This window comes from Sebastes umbrosus, chromosome 11 (assembly GCF_015220745.1).
Source record: "Sebastes umbrosus isolate fSebUmb1 chromosome 11, fSebUmb1.pri, whole genome shotgun sequence".
Lineage (NCBI taxonomy): Eukaryota > Metazoa > Chordata > Actinopteri > Perciformes > Sebastidae > Sebastes > Sebastes umbrosus.
This window is the reverse complement of record NC_051279.1, coordinates 743,732-760,756: the sequence shown is the minus strand read 5'-3', so window position 1 is coordinate 760,756 and position 17,025 is coordinate 743,732. Positions and strand designations below refer to the sequence as shown.

General features: G+C 42.5%; 1 long non-coding RNA gene across 1 annotated transcript in view; it reads left to right on the top strand.

The window, feature by feature from the left end:
* The window catches only part of LOC119496824, a 68,227-nt gene that overhangs the window by 48,763 nt on the left and 2,439 nt on the right, over positions 1–17,025 (top strand). The window contains exon 3 of the long non-coding RNA XR_005208822.1: positions 12,327–12,448. This is a non-coding gene — a long non-coding RNA (uncharacterized LOC119496824). The remainder of the gene's footprint in view (positions 1–12,326; positions 12,449–17,025) is intronic.

Sequence of the window (17,025 nt, the reverse complement as noted above, 5' to 3'; positions counted from 1 at the left end):
TCTCGTCACCATCTTTTGGGTCCTCACACTCCACCTCCCCGACGGTGCGGGCGAGACGGGCCGGTGGTGTGCCCGACCCCACGGGGTCGGGATCCCACCTCAGCCGGCGCACGCCGGCCCTCACTTTCATTGCGCAACAGGGTTTTGCTTGCACCCTCTGACTCGCTCGTGCGTTAGACTCCTTTATCCGTGTTTCAAGACGGGTCGGGTGGGTTGCAAACATTGCCTCAGACCCCTGGCGCCTTTAACGTGGGCGTACAAGATGTTTATAGGTCTTAGGAGTGAGGCCAATGTGGAAGTGCTTTAAACCTGCATTCTCTCTACCAGCCAGCAGGGGGCGACTCCTCTGGTTGTATAGAAGAAGTCTGATTGTATAAAAGTCTATGAGAAAATAAGCCTACTTCAATCTCAATCTCTAGTTTCAAGTCTTCTTCAATATAGCATGATATTCATTTAGTAAATGATGGTCCCATTTAGAGTCAGATATACCATGAAGCAGGGGATGCTTTAGGGCGGAGCTACCTTGTGATTGACAGGTCGCTACCACGGCGTTGTCCGGTCTGGGAGTTCTCTGTGTTTTCGACTTACAACTTTAATTCTTTCTCAGTTTGTTTTCACTTCATGCAAGTTAATTATAACCTTTTTGGTCACTTAAAAATGTCTTATTCAGCGTTCGGTTGCACTTACCTCCACCCTCTCCTCTCACTTCTGGTTGCAAAGATACGATAACGGACAAATATCAAGATGGCGACGACCAAAATGCTGAACTCGAGGCTTCAAAACAGCAGAACGTCCACTTCTTATATACAGTCTATGAGGAAAATGCATAAAAAAATGAGGGATAACCTTTCGTAAGATATCATATGAACTGTAAACTTATAAGTTCAAGTAAGGACAACTGGGGCTCATCATGTTATTCCTTTATTCATCTGAGTGAAGATACAAGTGTTCCACATCAACGGTGAAATGATTGAGTGTGCTCCAATCGCATTTTTACTCTGAAATCTGAATATACTAGAGTTCACTAAAACGTGCAATTTTCAATCCAGCATATTTAATAACCTGAAATCTATAACATTCAACAATTACACTGATGGTGAAGAAAAGGATGCATTCCCCCCCTTCCTTTTAAAACGGGAAACCTCCTTCATCACTAAATACATACAAAGCAGGACATTATTTAGAAGTACAGTATAGAAGATTATCTCCCCTTGTTGTGACTAACATTCATAATTCTTCCATTTGAGCCCATCTATTTAGCGCAGACTTGACTGAATTACTTTGGGAAACCAAAGACATTTAATTGTGTCCTGCATCGTTGTTCATAAGACATTCTGCTCTAAGCTATTACATCCAATTTCCACTCTGATGATTATTATGTAGTAGATACTAATAGAATAATGGTAGAAGAATAGGAGAGTGCAGAGGTAATTAGGAAGCAGTGGGTCATCTCGTTTGCCCAGAGGAGGATGCAGAGAGGGAATTACCTGGTCCACAGACAGAGGAGACAGGAGGAGGGAAGAAGAATAAGATATAATACATGTGGGGGAGATGAAAGAAAGGTAGAAATAGAGAGAGGAACAGAGGCAGACTTGGAGAACTGGAGTATGGATGGAGAATGGAAAAGAGAGAGAAAGGCGACAAGAGAGAGGAAAGAGAAAAATGAGACTTGTTTCATTTAGAAATGATGGAATGTGTTCCCGCCCCAGAGCTTTGTTCAATAAGCCGCCTCCTGTTGTGGAGCTCTGGAGGAGAGGAGAGGAGAGGAAAGAGAAGGCAACATGGCCATGCATATGAGTGTGTGTTTATGTGCGTATGAGTGTGTGTTTATGTGCGTATAAGTGTGTGTTTATGTGCGTATGAGTGTGTGTTTATGTGCGTATGAGTGTGTATTTATGTGCGTATAAGTGTGTGTTTATGTGCGTATGAGTGTGTGTTTATGTGCGTATAAGTGTGTGTTTATGTGCGTATAAGTGTGTGCGTATCCAACCTATAATTCTATACAGAGCATTAGTCCGCCTACTCTGCTGTTCTCTCCTTCCCCTGCATGACTGATTATGATCAAAGACAGATTAACACTTGGATCTATACAGTCATACATTAAAAACGCCTCATATATGCCGACGATGTTCTGGTGTTCAGGCCAAGTGTTTCTGTTTCTGTGCTTCATGAGTTAATAAACAACTTTGGTTTATTCTGGGATAAAGAACATTTCCAGTGTCACTCCAATGATAGCTATTCATGTTGGACACGGGTTTGGTAGTTTTATGTTTATTTGAACTTAATTCATTTTTAATATAGTCTATTATAGCCATTTCATTTCTGTTGCTCAAGGCGTTCAAGATCAAAATCTGAAAAACTCAAAAGCAACTTGCTTTTGTGATTAAATGAAGTAAACAGTCAATATGCATATTAAAGGAAGCAAACAGAAAGAAGCTTCTCACAGCTGGAAACATTTCAAACTAATTGTGGATGGTGGTGAAACAGCTATTTTAAAAAATCTCTATATTGTAGTTTTTTCTTTGTTTAAGTGTAACTCCCCCCCCCCCCCCCCGGGTCTGAGCCTCAGTCCACTGCATCATTTAGAAAATACTAGGAAGTGGGCGACGGGCTGAGAGATAAAACCGCGCCTACTTCCGTATGAAGAAAGCTTTGGACGCAGCGTTTCAGACTATTCACTGATCTACAGGTGGCAGTAACGTGCTCTGATATGCAGCAATGTTCCAGTGAAGCCTGGGAAGAAGAAGACTAGCTAAACATGGACGTAAACAATACTGAAGTTAAAATGTGTTGCTAATGTTTTCACCATATTTGTTAGAGCCTGACGGGTATACACAATGAGTTCTGGTGAGTAACTCTTCATGGAAACAGAACTTGTGTTTGTTTAAAAGATAAATCTCCGCAGGACACCTTTTAATAGAATCTCTTGTATGATCCAGCAGACCTCAACCCGTTCCTCTCGGTTAAGAAGTAGACCCTGATTAACCCGGCTGATTTCAGAATCCAGCCCGCCGCTCCTGCATTATGTATCGTATCCTCAGAAATGTACCAGCTATAAACGGCAGGCCCAGCTGCCGGATCCACCACCAGCGTTTCAACCCTCCACTGAGGTCACAGCTGGCCTCTGCAGGCCATCATACCTAATCCTGAGCGCACCATTTGCTCCCTCGGCCCAGTACCTACTACACCTATCTTTAAATCCTGTTCCCTCCATCGTGGTTCAGTTCATCTCCACATGCATCAACAAATCTTTGCAGACAGGAGATGGTACCTGCTGCCTTTGAAATAGCAGCTTTGAGTTCAATCCTGAGGAAATCTAGCCTCAATCAAGGCTCTAGCTCGAACGACCCCGACCCATCCCCAACCTGCTGTTTCCCACCAGAATGTTCCAGTACGCTGCTTCAGCCACAGCTGTCCAAAAATGAACTTAATAAAACATTTTTAGTTGCCATGGGTTCACAGCGGCACAGAAATGGTCTTGAATGAAGCGTTTCCATGACAGACTAATGGCAGCCCCGCTCAGCTTCAAGTCTATTTATCATTCTATTATTCTATTATTCAGACCACAATATTCTCCTCAATCAATGAGTCCTGAAATGGTTTCCACTCCTCTCCAACATGCTCGGATGGATTAGATGTTATTTGGAGCAACGTGTGTGCCTGAAAATGATTTTACTGTAGCAGTCTGCAGAAATATGAATGTGATTTTCATCACTTGTTAGATGTAGAATAGGATCCGATATGCTGCAGTAATGAATATGAGGTGTACGTTTTCACTTGTTTCCATGAGAAGAAAAACCAATTTTGTCTCACTTCAGATGTATTGTTATACATATGCTCTCACAGTTTACTTTATAGAAATATAAATTCCTTTGTAAACATGCCCAGATGTTTCTCCTCAGATAGAGATGTTATTGTCTGAACACAAAGGGATTTTACAACTGAAATAAATGAATAACAGGATTTACTGGTTGAATTAGATCAAGTGAAGCTGGAGAATAAAACAAAGACACGGAACACACAATGTCATACGATCCACAGAGGTGTTATAAAGGACCACTCACAGTAATATACACAGTATATATATTTTACAACTTATACTCAAAGACCTTTGTTCTGCTATTCTCCTGAAATATCCAATATCCTTGGAAGCTGCCATTTTGTAAGTCAAATACTCCTTCAAACTGTTGTTGAAGAGAAAATGCATTTTAATGCCTTTTTTTTTTTCATGTGTCATCTCAGTTTCTTTGAAGAATAGTTTCTCACTATCAGTTGACTCAGACAGTCATGATTTATTTTTTCATTTGGTGACATTTCTGCAGTCTTGTTTGAAGGAATGATGGGGGTGGTTCAGTTTCTTTGTTAAACAATATCTACTCATAGCTCTGGAAACACAACGGAGGAAGAAATTCTAAAGGAAGCTAAAGGAAGTGGGGTGTTGGAGATATTCAGGCGGGCGCAGACGCTCGACGGTAAGGAGCACAACTAGATAGAGACGAAATAACAACAGCAGTCGGCAAAACAATAAATACAAGAGAGGAAAAGAAATGAAGCACGAAGCAGACGCTACTTACTTTATCTTATAGGAAGCACAACAGAATCCAAAAGCACAAGTCGGCCTGGAGTGATCATAAACAGAAGTTTAGCTCAATTAGAGCAACAATGGAAGGCTGTGTGGACGGGATCCAAATGTGAGAAGCAGTTTTCCTGAAGCTGCTCTAGGGATGCATTTTTTAAAGTTTAATAGAAGGGTTTTCCAGTCGCTGGGCACCACAGGCTGGAATACAAGCCCCAAACTGTCAAATTCAGCAAATTCATCCGTGAAACCTATTCTGTGTTTATGCTGCGTCATGCCTTTCACTTACCCAATCAGGCCCAAATAATTGGTTCACAATCTCACTTTCCTTCACAGTCACATGGCTAAATGCTCCCCTTAGTTTCTTTGCAGATAAAGCAGGTTTTCTGGAGCCCCGTTTTCAATGTATAATGTTAGTTTTTGCACCCGATTCGACTGTTATCAGCCATTAAATAGACGTTATCAGCCATTAAATAGACGTCATCAGTCGCTATAAGCACCATAGATATGGGTCAATAGGGGCCTACTATACCTACTACATTGTAAAAGAGAAAGTGAAACTTAAAAGCAGCGTGTTGAAAAAACTGAATAAAACGTCACATTTAGAACACAAACAAAAATGGTTCTTTAGGTTTAGACAACAAAACTACAACTTCTTTAGGTTTAGGCAACAAAACTACAATTTCTTTAGGTTTAGGAAAACAAAACACTTAGTTCCGTTTAGGGAAAGACATTGTGTTTGGGGTTAAAATAATTACGAACACGAAGAGAACTACACAGTGTTGGTTTCACACAGTCTCCTAAGTGAAACCCGTGTCTTTGTGTTCCATCCATCGTCTCTGACCTCCACCCCGTATGGAGTTTCACACTGTCTATACTACAGTACCTGAGTTTCGCTTCTGCTCCTGTCATAATTACTACTGTCACTAGAGGTCGCTGTCGTGTTCTTTCATACCTTCTTATAGCGACTGATAACACTTATTTAATAGCCTGACAACAGTCTAATTGGCTGGTTTTCAAGTCTTTCCTGATTTGTTCCTGTAAGTAAAGCAGCCCTTCATAACAGTGGGAAGGAGAAAAGAGTCGAGCCTCAGTGACGATGACACCAAGAACTTTTCCTCCACCTCCCTTCCCTCCCGCGCTGCTGGGAAGTTTCCACTCTTGACTCTTAAACACAGACAAAGATGAAACCCAAAACAAATACATCATGCCGCTCCGCACAGGTATTTATTCATCAAACACGACGAGTCTAATTGGTCTTTTAAAGGGCAATCACAATGGGAGCGTGGAGATCACGTCTTGATTGCTGCAATTTGGTATTTAGGCACAGGCAAAATGAAAACGCACACATTTCAGAGCATCCGGTTAAATTGCATTAAAATGGAATTCAATCACACTCCACAATCAATGTGCACTCAATTTCAACACCAGCAAAAACAATCCCAGCAGCATACCTGTTATACCCTCCATTGATTGTGATTGTGATTCTGTGCAGTCAGCTTAATCTTGGATCGGGGGGGCCCGAATTAGACAAAAGGAGATTTTACACATTTCCCATCAGAGGGGAAAAGAGCGATAAGGTACGTCTCCCACTGCAGGCTGAAAACTTGTCTCACCTTCCTCCCTGAATCATATCCTCTCTCCTCTACTGACTCTAATTGCTCTCTCAAAATATCCCCTCTGTCTCTCTGTCCGGCACTTATTCTATTTCTTTTCCAACCATTTCAAGCCAACAGTATCCGTTTATGGTCTCACGGGTATTGTACGAACCAAAAGGGCCCAACCTTTGCACTCCTTAAGTTCGGTTGCTTGCTCTTTACGGGGATCTGGTAGTTGAGGCTTATTACGCCGTTATCTTCACTGTAGATCACACTGGGTTCAAATATCATCTAAATACTAACATGTAAAATGCAAATGTTAGAGCTTCAAATCCCAAACAAAGTCTTTGAATCACAATTTCCCATGCATGCAATAAACCGCGCACAGACACAGGTGTTTATGTTCAAAGCCATGTGGGGAGAACAGGGTAAATGGATTCGCTTTTCACATTTTATGCTAGTACAGCAAAACAAATGTGCGTTCACCTCAGGCAGTAATTGCTGTGTATAATTACGGTTGCTGGGCATCCATGGAAACTAACACAAAAACATGAGTTTAAAGCAATTTCGAAGTATGACCCAGTTTGTTTTTTTTTGGCACAGCCTGCCCCCGGGTAGCGGTAAGTACAGGCAACATAAATCCTATGGAGGTAAGATGTAAGACTCTCCGCATACTGCAGAAAGAAAAGAGATGCACAAATCTCTTTTGGTTTTTTGGCAATTTCACCAGAACATGTTCAGCTGCCACCTGTTGGATTTCAGGCACAGATGAGTGGTGTCTTTGTAAAATGTCCCAGTTTTGGTTTTCTAAGTTTACCTAATTTACACCTACAGCACATAATCTGCTGGAAAACACGACAGCCAGACTCAACAGGTTGGTGTAGTGTACAGTACGTATATATACGTGTGTGATGCTGGATCAGGGAGACTGATCCCTCACCTCTGATCAAATCACACATCTGCTCCGCGACATCGGAAAAATCCCACTTCAGCAAACATTTGTTATCTTGAGTTAATTTCATTAGAATATGTATATGATTACATAACCTTAGAAAACTGCTTCACACAGCAAATCGGCCCTAGAATTAGTTAATGAATTCATATTGTATATAATACTAAAATCTCACATGCATCTAATTTCAATGCATTATTATGGTCTTTATCTTTAGCCAACATCTGATGCAGAGAAGCTCTAATGTTCTGACCCAGAGTAACCTGGCTCTCTCATCTCATTCTGCATGTGCTCTCTTCTATCAGAGAACGGAGGAAAGGATTCAATCTGTGATGTCTTTGTGTAGATAGAAGTGGTGAGTCATCTAACCCACCAGCTCAACTTACCCATGATGCTCAGCTGTGCTCAGCTCTGGACAAACTGGGCTTCATTCTCAATGGAAAAATGGATTTTATCCCTTTCCCCCTTTTTTTTTGTATCATTTTATTATTAACAATTATGATTGTTTTGTTACCCACCTTTTCAAACTATTCAATTAAAGATGCTAAATTCTAAATGGAGAAATCTACTACAGTAATCTCTGAGTAGCCAGTAGTAGCATCTTCTTTTTCCTTTTTTATTTTATTTTATACTTATTATTATTATTATTATTATTATATTATTATTACTATTATTATATTTTTTAAATTTATTTTGTATTTATTAATTTTTTTTTCTCTTCTTCTTCTTCTTCTTCTTCTTATTTCATGATTTATTTGTGGATACTCTCTGTGTATTTTCTACAGTTTTAGTTTTATGTATGGAGAATCAGTTCTGTCTTTTGTGGCCAGCTGTGTGCATGTTGTTGTCAGGTATGATTGATGTGTTGTGTCACGGGTGAGTGTTGTTCAGAAAAACAAAAAATGACCTTCCCCTGTATAGTGACCTTTGAAAGAAAGAAAGGTGCTAAATGCAAGATTGGGAGCATTTCCATTGTTTCCACACGGCTCTCAACATGGTCGGGAAGGCGTTATCAGCTGTAACCGCTGTGAGAGCAGTGCAGAGCGGCGGCCGCGACCTACATCAGTGTTAATTTTGGCAGCTATTTTAGATTTAGTCTTAAAACAAAAATACTTATTAGTTTTAGTCACATTTTAGTCATTTTTATCCTTCATAGTTTTAGTCACCAAAAAGTCATTTAATTTCAGTCAAAGGCTTTTTTTCATTTAATTTTAGTTCTGTTTAGTCATCAGATTATATCTTATGTATTTTTAGTCAAACTTATTTCACATAAAATGTTATCTTATCATTATTACTGATAAAAAAAACACAGGTTGATGATTACAGTTTTTCTCAATTGTTTACACACAAATACTGGTACTTGACACACAATGACCACAACATGTAACTCATGCACCAACCCCCTGAACCAATTCTGCTAAACTACAAGCACAATTCCTGCTTTACACTCAAATTGCAGTTCTAAAACACACTTTTTCAAAACACTACACACAATTCTCTGCATTTGGCACAATTTTCATGAAGAAAATCTCGTTTTCACAAGGAACACACTGTCATTCAAAATTCTAAAGTCAATTGCCCTACTATGCACACTGACTCATCACATGGGCAAACACCTGTCACACAGTGTTACAATTAGCAATCAGTTGATGCTTTTCATGGCTGGATTCGACATGCTAAGCGATATTTCCCCCGCTGCTTGGCCAGGGAAAACATTGCTTGTGATGTGGATGAGGTGCTGTGGCCAGACCGAAACAGAAGAGAGGATGCAGCATAGTTTTTTTACTGTAACTGTATACAGTAAATTCTTCTGTTGTTTTGTATGTAGACCACTGTATGTGCAACTTTGTGTTGGTTGGGATGTACACTGTGTACATTGTTTTTGTGGGGAAAATAAAATATATTTGTTACCGTGTATTTGTGTGTTCTGAGTATAAAAACAATATTCTAAAATATTTTACAACACACTTATGTATGTACTGTCTGTAGTAAGTGTAACACTGAACAAAAAAAAGGCCTAAGTCATTATGATGAATGGAGAAGAAGTGTTTTCCATTCATCATAGTGTTTTACATTGAGCACATCAGTGTTCAACTGGTTCTTATAAATGTCTATTCATATGATGGTGTGTGTGTCATTTGAAAACAAAATACCATTTTGAGAAGAAATAACATTGTTTTGAATGTAAAGTTTCATTTTGCAGGAGAATTGAGGGGTTTTGCCCATTGTGTGTGTGTTTTTTGATTTGTGTGTAGAGTTCTGAGAGTATGAGGCATGCTTTCAGAAAATGTGTGTAAACAATCGAGAAAAACTGTAAGAATGCAGCTTTGCAGTTAGTTTGAGTCCTCCTGACTGAACCGCTAATGAGCGCCCACCGTTATGAGACCCAATCCGATCACCCAGCATGTCAAAATATGCGTTACTCAACCATCCGACCCCGACCCATCCTGTCCCGACCCGCAAACCGCCAACTTTATACATTATCGTAACACGATTGTCAGGATTGAGATGTGAGACAAGAAGGACAGAGACGGACTGAGCGCCGCCACCTCAGTGTGTTGTGTGTTTGAAACAGAGAGAGAGACAGCGAGAGAGGAAGAGAGAGAGACAGAGAGAGAGAGAGAGAGACAGAGAGAGAAGCGAGAGAGGAAGAGAGAGAGACAGAGAGAGAGAGAGAGAGACAGAGAGAGAAGCGAGAGAGGAAGAGAGAGAGAGAGAGAGAGAGAGAGACACAGAGAGAGAAGCGAGAGAGGAAGAGAGAGAGACAGAGAGAGAGAGAGAGAGGCAGAGAGAGAGGCAGAGAGAGAGAGACACAGAGAGAGAAGCGAGAGAGGAAGAGAGAGAGACACAGAGAGAGAGAGAGAGGCAGAGAGAGAGAGAGAGAGGCAGAGAGAGAGAGAGGCAGAGAGAGAGAGACACAGAGAGAGAGAGAGAGACAGAGAGAGAGAGGAAGAGAGAGAGACAAAGAGAGAAGAAGAGAGAGAGAAAGAGAGAGAGGAAGAGAGAGACAGAGAGAGAGACAGAGAGAGAAGAAGAGAGAGAGACAGAGAGAGAGGAAGAGAGAGACAGAGAGAGAAGAAGAGAGAGAGACAGAGAGAGAGGAAGAGAGAGACAGAGAGAGAGACAGAGAGAGAGACAAAGAGAGAAGAAGAGAGAGAGACAGAGAGAGAGAGAGAGAGACAGAGAGAGAAGAAGAGAGAGAGACAGAGAGAGAGGAAGAGAGAGAGACAAAGAGAGAAGAAGAGAGAGAGACAGAGAGAGAGAGAGAGAGACAGAGAGAGAAGAAGAGAGAGACAGAGAGAGAGGAAGAGAGAGAGACAAAGAGAGAAGAAGAGAGAGAGACAAAGAGAGAAGAAGAGAGAGAGAAAGAGAGAGAGGAAGAGAGAGACAGAGAGAGAGACAGAGAGAGAAGAAGAGAGAGAGACAGAGAGAGAGAGAGAGAGACAGAGAGAGAAGAAGAGAGAGAGACAGAGAGAGAGGAAGAGAGAGAGACAAAGAGAGAAGAAGAGAGAGAGAAAGAGAGAGAGGAAGAGAGAGACAGAGAGAGAGACAGAGAGAGAAGAAGAGAGAGAGACAGAGAGAGAGAGAGAGAGACAGAGAGAGAAGAAGAGAGAGAGACAGAGAGAGAGAGGAAGAGAGAGAGACAAAGAGAGAAGAAGAGAGAGAGAGGAAGAGAGAGACAGAGAGAGAGACAGAGAGAGAGACAGAGAGAGAAGAAGAGAGAGAGACAGAGAGAGAGAAAGAGAGAGAGACAGAGAGAGAGAAAGAGAGAGAAGAAGAGAGAGAGACAGAGAGAGAGACAGAGAGAGAGACAGAGAGAGAGACAGAGAGAGAAGAAGAGAGAGAGACAGAGAGAGAGAAAGAGAGAGAGACAGAGAGAGAGAAAGAGAGAGAAGAAGAGAGAGAGACAGAGAGAGAGACAGAGAGAGAGACAGAGAGAAGAAGAGAGAGAGACAGAGAGAGGAAGAGAGAGAGAGAGAGAGAGAGAGAGAGAGACAAAGAGAGAGACAGAGAGAGGAAGAGAGAGAGGAAGAGAGAGAGAGAGAGAGAGAGAGACAGAGAGAGGAAGAGAGAGGAAGAGAGAGAGAGAGACAGAGAGAGAGACAGAGAGAGGAAGAGAGAGGAAGAGAGAGAGAGAGAGAGAGAGACAAAGAGAGAGACAGAGAGAGGAAGAGAGAGAGGAAGAGAGAGAGAGAGAGAGAGAGAGACAGAGAGAGAGACAGAGAGAGGAAGAGAGAGAGGAAGAGAGAGAGGAAGAGAGAGAGAGAGAGAGAGAGAGACAGAGAGAGAGACAGAGAGAGGAAGAGAGAGAGGAAGAGAGAGAGAGAGAGAGAGAGAGACAGAGAGAGAGACAGAGAGAGGAAGAGAGAGAGGAAGAGAGAGAGGAAGAGAGAGAGAGAGAGAGAGAGAGAGACAGAGAGAGAGACAGAGAGAGGAAGAGAGAGGAAGAGAGAGAGGAAGAGAGAGAGGAAGAGAAGGTGGAAAGTGATAAAAATAAAGAGAGATTTTGGTAACGTTTTTATTTTTTAAACTATATTTTAGTCTCGTCTTTTTTCGTCAACGATATCGTTTGATATCTTCACAGTTTGTGTTTAAGGACGTCGGTGTCGTCTCGTCATCGTCTCGTCTTAGTCATACGAACATATTTTGTATGACGCGCAGCCGGACCGGCTACGTCAACAGAGCACAGAGAAACTCAGATTACAACACACACAGAGGGAGAGACTTCATTTTCTGCTTAGGTAGACATTACTCCTCTATATCTTTACATAGTTGATGATATATTAATGTTCTGGATATGAAATAAAGAACCTTTAAAGATAAATTGAAGTTGCCCATACATTAATAATTAAAAGGAGCATTCAGCACTGCTAAAGATCATTAGTGTGCATTAGCCCCGGAGTAAGAGGCTGTTCTTACTGTGAAATCATCACTGTTTTGTTCTTTGAGACTTTTAACTTGCCTGACCACCATATTAACCTACTTCTTGACCACGTCACCTTCATTTATCACGGTACATCAATGTGTTACCCGTGGAGATGTGCACTTTTAATTTCATCTAATGAAAGAATGTGGGAAGCAAAGTTATGAATGTTCAAAAGAAGCTGATGCAATATCGCACCTTGTTTTTCTTGCTTAAGGCAAATAAACATATTTTGATGGTGTAATTGAACTGAGCTATTGATTATTTTCATTACAGTGAAGATGAGTAAGAAGACGAAGGCAGTGACAGGTGAGGAGTGGACGAGCGAGGAAAAGATGGCACACAAGCACCACCAGGATCCCCGTGAACCATCACTTGAAACAGGAAGTGAGCCTCAGGTAAGCCACTGACCTACATGGGATGTAGTGAGCTGCTCCGACAGACATATGCATTTCACCTTGGGAGCACCACTAAGTGTTACAGGACTTGCTAAGCTGCTTAGCTGGGTGCTTGATTTGCCTCAGCCTTGTGCACCACGAAGGCTCTGCAAAAAGTAATGCTAGCTCTCAAAAATAAAACCAGTAATCTGCCTCTTGTTACGCTCCTGCGTGCCGGAGCACACGGCACACCGTGTTAGACATACTGTAAAATGATTGATTGATTTCTGCTCGGCGGTGAGACACTGACAGCATGTATAAATAATAACGCAGCTATTCCAGTCACTTTGAGAGAAGTACGGCGTAACAGAATGTGTTTGTTGTGCTGAAGAAACACACACGCTATTTTAAGGGAATTCAAATGGGTAATTTTCTCCTCAGCAGGGAATTGGTAATATGAGTAAAAAGGAACAAATGCATTAAAACAACTCAGCTTAATGATTACAGTTGATGTATAAACTGCCCATCTTTACGGCCCCCAAAGGTTGAGCGTGTAGCGCCGTCGTAAAGGTGCTGTTTTATGCATATAGCAACATTTTATTCAGTATAGGTAAGTCTGGTATTTCACAGTGTGATTAGCCTCGGCTGTCATGAATACCAGATTATGTTGTGGACTGTCAAGAAACCTCTCGCTCAATAACCCCGGTACGTTTTTAATACCACCAGCACATTTACAAGTCTCTCCTCCGCACTTACAATCAAACACAGTTTTTGCTCTCACAAAAAAAAGGTGTTTAACTCGTCCCCCCCCCCATCACCCCCTCAGTTGAGTGAATCAAAAAGCTGGCGTTTGCTTCTTCTCTCCTCCTCTCTCTCTCAATCAGCAACTTCTCCCTTTGATCTTTTATTCATATGATTAAGTCTGTGTATCACCACACTGTTCATTCTACATTTCACTATATGATGAGAGCATCTTTTGAAGTTGGGCATCGCTGCAGTGGAATCACTTTTCACCAATTATAGTTTTGAATTGAAACACTCTCCATCTGGTTTTAAATTGTTTGACCTGCAGTGTAAATGCACACAAACAGCTTCCCGTGTTGTTTGTGGAGCATCCACTGAAATATTTTCCATCTTAAATGAAGAAATGACTGAAACACTTCGGAGCTTCCCGGCCCGCGTACCAGCGATGGCTCGTGTCACCCAAAATCTCTTTCATAAACACATTTATTTTGTATCCAGTTATTCACTATTCATTACGTTTTCCTTGTTGTCCTGGCTTCTGTGCTCCACATCTATTTATTTTTCCGCTTGGTTATTATAATGCTTTACCCTTGCTCCTCTCCTCTCCTCCGTCTCCCCCTCTTCCTCTTTTTTATTTCAGTCCCAAACACCTCCATCCATCCTCACTCTGCCCTCCTCTTGCCCGTTTGTCCTTCCCTGTCTTTCTCTCACTCACATCTGCTTTCTGTCTCTCACCTTTATGTTTGCCACCATCCCCTCAATCAATACCTTTAACCCTTGTTCTCCACTCCCCCTTTCCCTCCTTCTCTCTCTCTGTCTCTACCATTTCAGACTTTTCCTCCGGAGATAAAAGGTTTACGAATGTTTAATGTCAGACGTGTGAACAAAGCACAGGAGCAGGCACCGACAGCGGGGATCTGATAGAAACATATATAGAACCTAATGAGCAAAAGACAGCGGAGTGCGGTGAGCGTGTAGTAATAAGGTAACGCTGGTGAGCCTTAAGGAAAGAGGGGAAACAGAGAAAGAGTATGCATTCATGTGGAAGGTAATAGGCAGGTGTAGGGTAACGTGGGGGAGAGACTAAATATTGTGATTCATGTTTTATGACGCTTTTCTCTCAGACTAAAAATGGATGAGAAATGGTTTTGAAGTTTTCGATGTCACTTGTTATCCATATTTACTCCGACTGAGCCGTTTGCCGTGACTTGTGGCTCAGAGTGTTGCCCTGAGCTAAAGAGCTAGCATCGCGCTGACGCTGATCTCACCAGGCACGCCGGTGAAACTGTCAATGCGTGTTTTTGTCAGTACGCCACCATGTAACCTGCCACGGGATAAGGTGTGAATGTGCGCTTTTGTGTAATTGTAAGATCCATGTCACACCTGCGTTGAGTCTGGATGAAGGGAAGAGCACACCTGTATTTTATTTTTCTCTATTTCAGTTATTATTCACTGACAGGCCATCATCAAAACAAACAGAGCAGTAAAACACACAATAGCAGATGGACATTTGTTTGGACTGCATCCTTTTTATGCCCCAAATACCCTTCATCACACATTAGTCCACCCCCCCACCTCTACCGTGCACAGATATCACCTCCACCCACCTTCCCAGTGCCCCCGTGGGTGCTGTAGGTAGCAGACCCAGAGCGATGGAGCAGCAGAACCCAGCAGTGGATTAGCGGCAGTATGTGAGAGAAGCCAGATCCAGACACACTCCTCTGGGGAAGTCAAGCCAGCTAATCCGACCCCAGTGTTTACTCTATCAACCCCCCCACCAGCTGCACTTTGCCCGCACACCAACACACCAACACACAAACACACCAACACACAAACACACAAACACACAAACAAACGAGAACAAAATAGAACCCAGGTGTGAAGATTTCAACTTAGATGTTTTGGCCGAGGTGTACGGCCTGGCTGCACGGCCTCGCTGCACATGAACATGCAAACACACGAACATGCAAACAGGCGAACGCACAAAGAAAACATCACCCGAGCGTGAAGATTTCAACTTAGATGAACGCCGAGGCGCACGCCGCCATGCATCTACATTAAACAGGCACACATGTTAGTGTATAACCCCGGAGGGCACACGCTTTATACACTAATAGTTTTGACACTTTTATTCACACATGTGCATGCACTCATGCAAATACCATACACATATACAGTATCCATACACACACATTCACAGACACCTGTCCAAGCCCCTCTGGGGAGATAGTGGAGCGGGTAGTGGACAAATAATGACAATAGTGATACAAGCACCAGATATGGCATGATGATTCCCGAGGGGACGCTGAGCAAATATGAACGATTGACCATTTGAAAATCCAAGATGGACCTGCTGATAATGGTTTCTCTCATAGAAATTCATCTACTAGGTGGAGTAGGGGATCAGTAGTCCAAAGTTTCCTTCCCTGAAAGACCAGCAGGAATATGAGCAGCTCCATATCCAACACCAGCTGCTAGAACTGGAACTGTTGACTCTCAAGCCGCAAAAAAAACACAAAGCAAAGACTCAGCGGACGGCCAGGAAGTAAGAAAACACTTATTGGAGGATGTTTAAGCTGTACAAATTAGATCAAGCATACAAGAAAACATATAACTCTACATCACAATCCTTCAAATTGACCAAGTACATGCATTCCCTTAAGAAAAACATCCTCCGCCAGTAAACTTGACAGCCTTCTTGCAGTTAAAAATTGTTAAAACTATCAAAATTAGATCCAGCATGCCAGAAAACAGATAATTTGACAGCAAGGTCACTCAAATCAACCAAGTAGATGAATTTCTATGAGATAAATAAATCATTATCCGCAGGTCCATTTGGCGGTCATCTTGAAAAATGGCCTTTATCTTGGATTTTCAAGTGACCAGTCGTTTATATTTTGCTTCGTGACCCCTCGGCAATCATCGTGCCAAATTTGGTGCTTGCATCACTATTTGCACGATTTGATTGAGAGATGGATGTTATCGGCTCCACTAAGACCTTTGGTCCCCGTGTGACACCAAAACCTTCCCAGGCGTCGGTTCTGATACACGGCCGCTGCTGATCAGAACATGCTGCCCAGATTCACCAGTCCAACAGCCTGAGTCCCTGAGGGGGCTGGTGCAGTCACTGTAGCAGTCTGACTGGCTGCTGATCCGGCCGGTTAGCCGACTGCTTCTGTTCTTTTTGATGCGGCGGCCAACACTCACAAGTACATTCAACCCATGAATCCTCTTTCTAGGATGATGAGCTAAAGCTGGCAAATGTTTGCACAGAGATGCCTCCAGCTCGTACACACAGACCGTGCTTGCTCACATGTATGCATGTGCAATAGTGCTTCAATTTGGCATGAACAGTTACATAGACATGGACACACACACACACACACACACACACACACACACACGTAAGGATGCACACAAGAAAACAGGAGGATCAGGGAAGAGGCAGTCTGATTGCTCATCAAGCAGCAAGCGAGAGCTGGCGAAAGGCATCAATACGAGTGAAGCGCGCTCTCCTGGGCCCACCTGTCGATTACAGTGGTAAAGACAAGCTGCCCGGTGCCTCGATCCATTCCCAGCAGCCTCCACTGGGCCTGTAGACACCTGAAGAATTCTGATGCCGGGAGGGAATAAGGGACTTCACGCCGGCAGATATACGTATTGGTTTGCCTCTGCCGCATAAACCATTCAGATAAACAACTCTACGGAGAAATGGAACGGGGATACAAATCTATCACTCCTGTGGCAGCGATTCAGTTTGTGAGGATGGAATGAGATAGATTACAGTAATATCAAACTGTCCACAGAAACATGTAAAACGAGACGTTCACAAAGCACTACAGTACGCTGCGTTG